Source organism: Apteryx mantelli, chromosome Z (genome assembly GCF_036417845.1).
Source record: "Apteryx mantelli isolate bAptMan1 chromosome Z, bAptMan1.hap1, whole genome shotgun sequence".
NCBI lineage: Eukaryota > Metazoa > Chordata > Aves > Apterygiformes > Apterygidae > Apteryx > Apteryx mantelli.
The window spans coordinates 22191822-22197455 of record NC_090020.1 but is presented as its reverse complement, the minus strand read 5'-3'; the positions used below and the strand labels follow the sequence as shown (position 1 = coordinate 22197455).

At 41.6% G+C, this 5634-nt stretch overlaps 1 non-coding gene across 1 annotated transcript; it reads right to left on the bottom strand.

Annotated features, from left to right (window-relative positions):
* Positions 1-3075: 3075 nt before the first annotated feature.
* TRNAH-GUG (transfer RNA histidin (anticodon GUG)) lies at positions 3076-3147 on the bottom strand. The gene has a single exon. It is a non-coding gene; the product is annotated as a tRNA-His (tRNA).
* Positions 3148-5634: the final 2487 nt, after the last annotated feature.

Here is a 5634-nt window from a genome sequence, read left to right as displayed (position 1 = left end):
TTCATATCACGTGTTGAGCAGGGTAGAAAGCAGTGGCTGTTTGAATCTGCAGTCATCAAATCAAATTAATTCTGTTTTTCATTCTCTTTACACGCCTGAAGCTTGTATTAAATATTTTATAGGTTCCCCCTGAAAACCTTTCAAGGGGCCCTGGTCAAGACGACTCTTTGAAAGGAGATTTTCTGTAGTAAAGAGAACTCCTGAAAGCTTAAATAGCTGGTTGTGCTTTAGAAAAGAATGTTAGGAATTCATTTCACAGGTGGGATGATTTTACGCCTGGAAATTCAGCTCTGAGTTTACAGGGCATTATTGCAGGATGGGTAGGAACCAGGAAAAATTTGGCAGAGAGGGGATATTCCTGAGCCTGTTGTGCAAACATAAGTGCATAAACAATGCCTGATACTGCCATTCCGCAGCTTTTTCCATCATCTGTTTTCAGTGTTTCTTAAAAGAAAACCTGTATTGCTCTCTAAATAAAACGGTGTGGCTGCTCCAGCAGTTCCTCACAGCAATAGAGAGCGCTGCACTGAAACATATTTGAAGAGCGTGGTGCATTTTTGAACCTTTCAACTCATATTGCTTTGGGTTGAGCTTTGGCTCCTGTTTCAAACCCAGAACTTTCTGCAGTACATTTCAAACTGCTGAGTAGGGCCTGGTTTCACTGCTTGATCAAGAGTTCAGCACAAACCCCTGAACTATGAAACGTCCTGAACCAGTCTGAATAATATTTTATCTCACTCTTTTTTTGCCTTCTGTCTGTTTTTTCCTCTCTTGAATTCTGTCTTGTGCATTTGGGCATGTAGATACAGTAGTCATTATATTCCATATCCTTTCATCTCACATTAGCTTTTACCCAATGCAAAATGGATATAAAAATACAAAACAGTGATAAGGTGTGATGCTTTACACAACTGTACTCTGTACTGTCATTTGTAAAACAATAGAGACCTGGGCCTATTGCATGCCTGTGTTTTTTCTTCCTGTTATCTCTTTAAATTAAATTAAATTCTAATTAATTAAAATAAAAGTTTAGATTTGGCTAAATTCCAGCAGCACAGCCACTGCACAACTTCTGGTTGTTTTGTTCTTGTGGATCCCTGCATCCCCAGTTTAGATCTTGTGGCTCCAGGCTCCTAATTCATTTTTCTTTTTAATAATAAATTTTCTCTCATTCTCTGATAAGAGCATCAAAACCTCTTATTTAGCTCTCCAGAATTTGTCCGCTAGTTTGTTTGGCGTGGCAGGTCTGTCTAGTCACTTCAGAAAACTCTGGTACAGAAAGATGTATTTATTCTGGGATCTGCAAAGTTGTTATTATTCGCTGTGCAGCTGAAGGCAAGAAGGTGTACTAACCTTTGTACTGGTACAGAGAAGAAAACATCTTTATGATAGAAACATGAAGGCATTTGTATTAAAACCACATGGAGAAAATTAGTGTTTTAATGTTGGACTTGAGAGGGAAAAGTCTGAATCATTTAGCTAAAGCAAGAGCAAGAAATCTAGTATATTGTGGGAAATTCTCTTAAGAAATATGATTTGAAGTTTGTCATGTGTGAGAACTGAACTTGACTGAAAAAAAGTTACAAAAGAACTCCAGAACAACTAATATCAAAACCATGTTTTTCAGGGGGACAGAAGTGTAAACACTGGAAAGAGATTTAAGGTTGCTCCACTGGCTATTGTACTACTTTGTTTCACCATACTGTTCTTCCCATTTCTTGTTCTCTGAGAGATGGGTTTGATGGAATTAAATATTCCCTGCTGGTCTTCATAGTTACGTGAGTCCTGCTTTAAAAGCAATTCTTCTTCATCTTAATAGGTTCAAGATAGTCTTGCTTCCTTAGTGAACCCTAGACAGTCACCTAGAGAAAGTTTGCCAGGAGCTGGGAAGGCTGTGTCTGGACATCCGATTGAGGTTTGACCTCAGAAGGACAGACACCGTCTTCATTAGAGGAAACTTTCCCATAAAGGAATATCTGTTCCCTTCTTCTTTTTTCATCCCATGCTTCCTTTTTTTGACTTGTAGTCAGTCTGTGTGCTTGGACATGAAGAAATCATCTGGACAAGATGCGGTGGTTTTTACATTGGTCAGCAAGATGTATAGGTATCTTATGATGGAGCTAGAATTGGTTGTGTGATATAAAGTTCATGAACAAATTTTTAAGCATCTTCTATTAATAATATACTAGAAGTAAAACTGCCTTGTATGGTTCTCTCAATAAATAAAGTGCCCATATGTGGGCACTTCAGAGTGTTTCTTGAAAATTTCTTTGAAAATTTCTTTCTGTCTGTATTTCAGCCAACCTTCTTTCCACTGCAGCCCCACAGTGGATGACTACTAATTCCTAACCTTCCCTAACCTGCCAGTGAATAGCCACATTCACGAAACAGTGGAAACAGGAAGGATGCTTAGCCAAAGAGACATGTCAGACCATTTCCCCCCTCGTCAGAACCGTCCCAGTCACGTCACCCTCTCTCCACAAAAATTGCACTGCATTTCCAGGAGTATTTTGCCTCTCTCTAATCAAATTTCAGACCTAGACCTGATGCGTCTCATTTGCTGCTGTTGATTACTGGCATCATAACTGCATCATTCTTGGAACAAAGATTCAGAAAAAACTCATAATAAGTAATTGCATGTAATTTCATGCCTTCTTTGCTGCTCTTTCCTCTTCAGTTCTTCTGGGATTTTCCTTTGTGATGAGGCATCTTTGTGGACAGATTAGAGACAAAAAAAGAAATTTCCCGAGGAGAGAGAAAGGAAGCATATTAAAAAACTGGTAGAGTGAAGTCAATGAAAATATTGTCCCATATAACCTTGGTATAACATCTGCGTAAATGGTTTGAAATCACACAAAAGGAGACTGAAAAAGTGCAAAGAGTATCAACCAGCTTATTCTAGCAGTGAGCTACATGACATTTCTGTACTGCCACTACTTCCTTTCCTCTGTTTTTTTTTTTTTCTTCCTGTGATTCAGATATTGAGGCCCTTTCCTTTCAGCCGCTGCAGAGACCAGTTGCCTCTCCCCAGTTTTAAGCCCCTGAACGTGAGCAATAAATGATGCCTCTCCCCTGTGCCGTGACTCGGATTCGAACCGAGGTTGCTGCGGCCACAACGCAGAGTACTAACCACTATACGATCACGGCCAGCTGCGGAGGAAGGCGCCTGCCGTGCCATCTCTGCGGTCCCCTCCATCGGAGCCGCCTAGCGCGGACCGGCAGTCGTGTCTCCCGCGGCGCCGCAGCCCCCCGCCACGGCGAGCAGAGCTGTAGCGGTGTGCCGGGGCGTCCCCCCGCAAACTGCCGCGGACAGCGAAGGGAGGGCGGCAGTCAGGCACCAATGTTTTGGTGGCAGAGAAGTACTCTTGCTCCTTTTGACGGCAGCGATGTCGTGTGGAAGTATTTTGTCCTGTTCTGGCTGGCTGACGTCTATGTTCACAGATAAAATACTCAGGACCTGTGAATATTTTTTTCTGTTTTTCAGTGCTACCTGTAGTGACAAGGAGAATGAGGTGCATTGACATTCAAAGATCGATAAGCATTTTAAAAATTGCTAAAAAGAAAGTATAAAAACACCCACTTCCCTCCTTCTGTGACTCAGATTTGAACCAAGGTTGAGGCAGCCACAACACAGAGCGCTACCAACTGTATGGTCACAGCAAGCTGGCACTTTGTGTTGGGTTTTGTAAAAAGGATTGATAATAGCAAGTATCTTCACAATCTTGTTAATTACAAAAAAAAAAAGAAAAAAAAGAAGTCTTTACGTATATAAAAGAGGCAAATAGGAGAATCACAACCCTGGACCTCAAGAGGGCAGATTTTGGCCTGTTCAGGGACCTGCTTGGAAGAATGCCATGGGAGATGGCACTGGAGAGAGGAGAGATCTATGAGAGCTGGTTGATTTTCAAGGATCACCTCCTCCAAGCTCAAGAATGGTCCATCGTGATGAAAAGGAAATCAAGGAAAGGCAGCAGGGGGTCCGGATGGCTGTACAAGGAGCTCCTGACTGAACTCAAACATAAAAATGAAGTATATGGGAGGCGGAAGCAGGGGCAGGCGACCCATGAGGAATATAGACACGGTCTGAGTGTGCAGGGATGGGGTTAGGAAAGCCAAAGCCCACTTGGAGATGAATCTGGCAAGGGACATGAAGGGCAACAAGAAGGGCTTTTACAGGTATACCAACAGTGAAAAGAAGATGAGGGAAAATATGAGACCATTGCAGAATGGGGCAGGGGAACTGGCGACAAAGGACACAGAAAAGGCTGAGGTACTCAATGCTTTCTTCACCTCAGTCTTTACTGATTAGCCTTCAGCAGTCCCAGGCCACTCAGACCAGTGGGAAAATCTGGAGCAAAGAAGACTTAGCCTTGGTGGAAGAGGATCTGGTTATGGAACATTTAAACAAATTGGATGTATATAACGCCACAAGACCTGATGGGATACACTACATGTGCTGAGGGAGCTGGCTGATGTTATTGTGAGGCCACTCCTGATTATCTTTGACAAGTCATGGTGACTGGGGGGGGGTTCCTGAGGACTGGAGAAAGCACATGTCATTCCTGTCCTCAAGAAGGGCAAGAATAAGGATCTGGTCAACTACAGGCCAGTCAGCCTCACCTTGATCCCCTCGATCATCCCTTGGATGATAGAGCAACTAATCCTGGAAACCTTTTCTGAACATATGACAAACAAGAAGGTGATTGGGGATAGTCAATATGGATTTTGAAGGGAAAATCATGCCTGACCAACCTGGTAGCCTTCTATGATGAGATGGCTGTCTTGACAGATAAGAAGAGAGCAGTGGGTGTTGTTGACTTTAGTAAGGCTTTTGACACCGTCTCCCATAACCTCCTCATAAACAAACTTATTAAGCATAGATGACATCAGTGGACAGTGAGGTGGATTGAAAACTGGCTGAATGTGAGGGCAGAAGAGTTTTGCCATCAGTGGCATGAAGTCCAGCTAGTGATGTAGCACATGGAAAGTAAAAATGAAAACAAAAGAACAGAACTGTAAACTAAAATAAAATGTCAGTGCTTGTAAATGGCTATGTTTTAACATTTCTATACTGTATAGTTGTGCTAGAGAATGAGCATCTTAGCTGGTATGAAAATATTTAGGACAACTTTAAATGTCTATACATAGATTTTCAGAATTGGCAAAGGCTTTGAAACATGGATCTTGTCTTGTTCATACATGTGTTATATTTTTACTGGGAGTTAGAAACCCCACGTCATGGGAATGAATGTTTAATTGTGTAGATTAGCAAAACTGCATGGAACCTCTCTTTCCTCTTTTTGCTAAGGTGAATGAGTCTAGATTATATTCTTTCAGCAAAACTCCCTGTGATTCTGAAAAAAAGGAGTAGGCCATTTTTCTTCTACTAACCACACACACACACACACACACACAAAGCATGCCATTCTATTCAGATTATTCTCTTTTTTTTCCCGTTTTTATAATGACTCCACCCAGTGTGGTTAGTTGCATTTGCTGGTATAATAATAGAAATATCCACAGTTGTGCTGCAATAATTTGCAGCATTCCATTTCATCTAGTTTATCTTGTCCCAGCATTTGCTGTGGTTTGGTTTTGATTCAAGGGTCTAAATTATTTTAATTGTGCACAAAT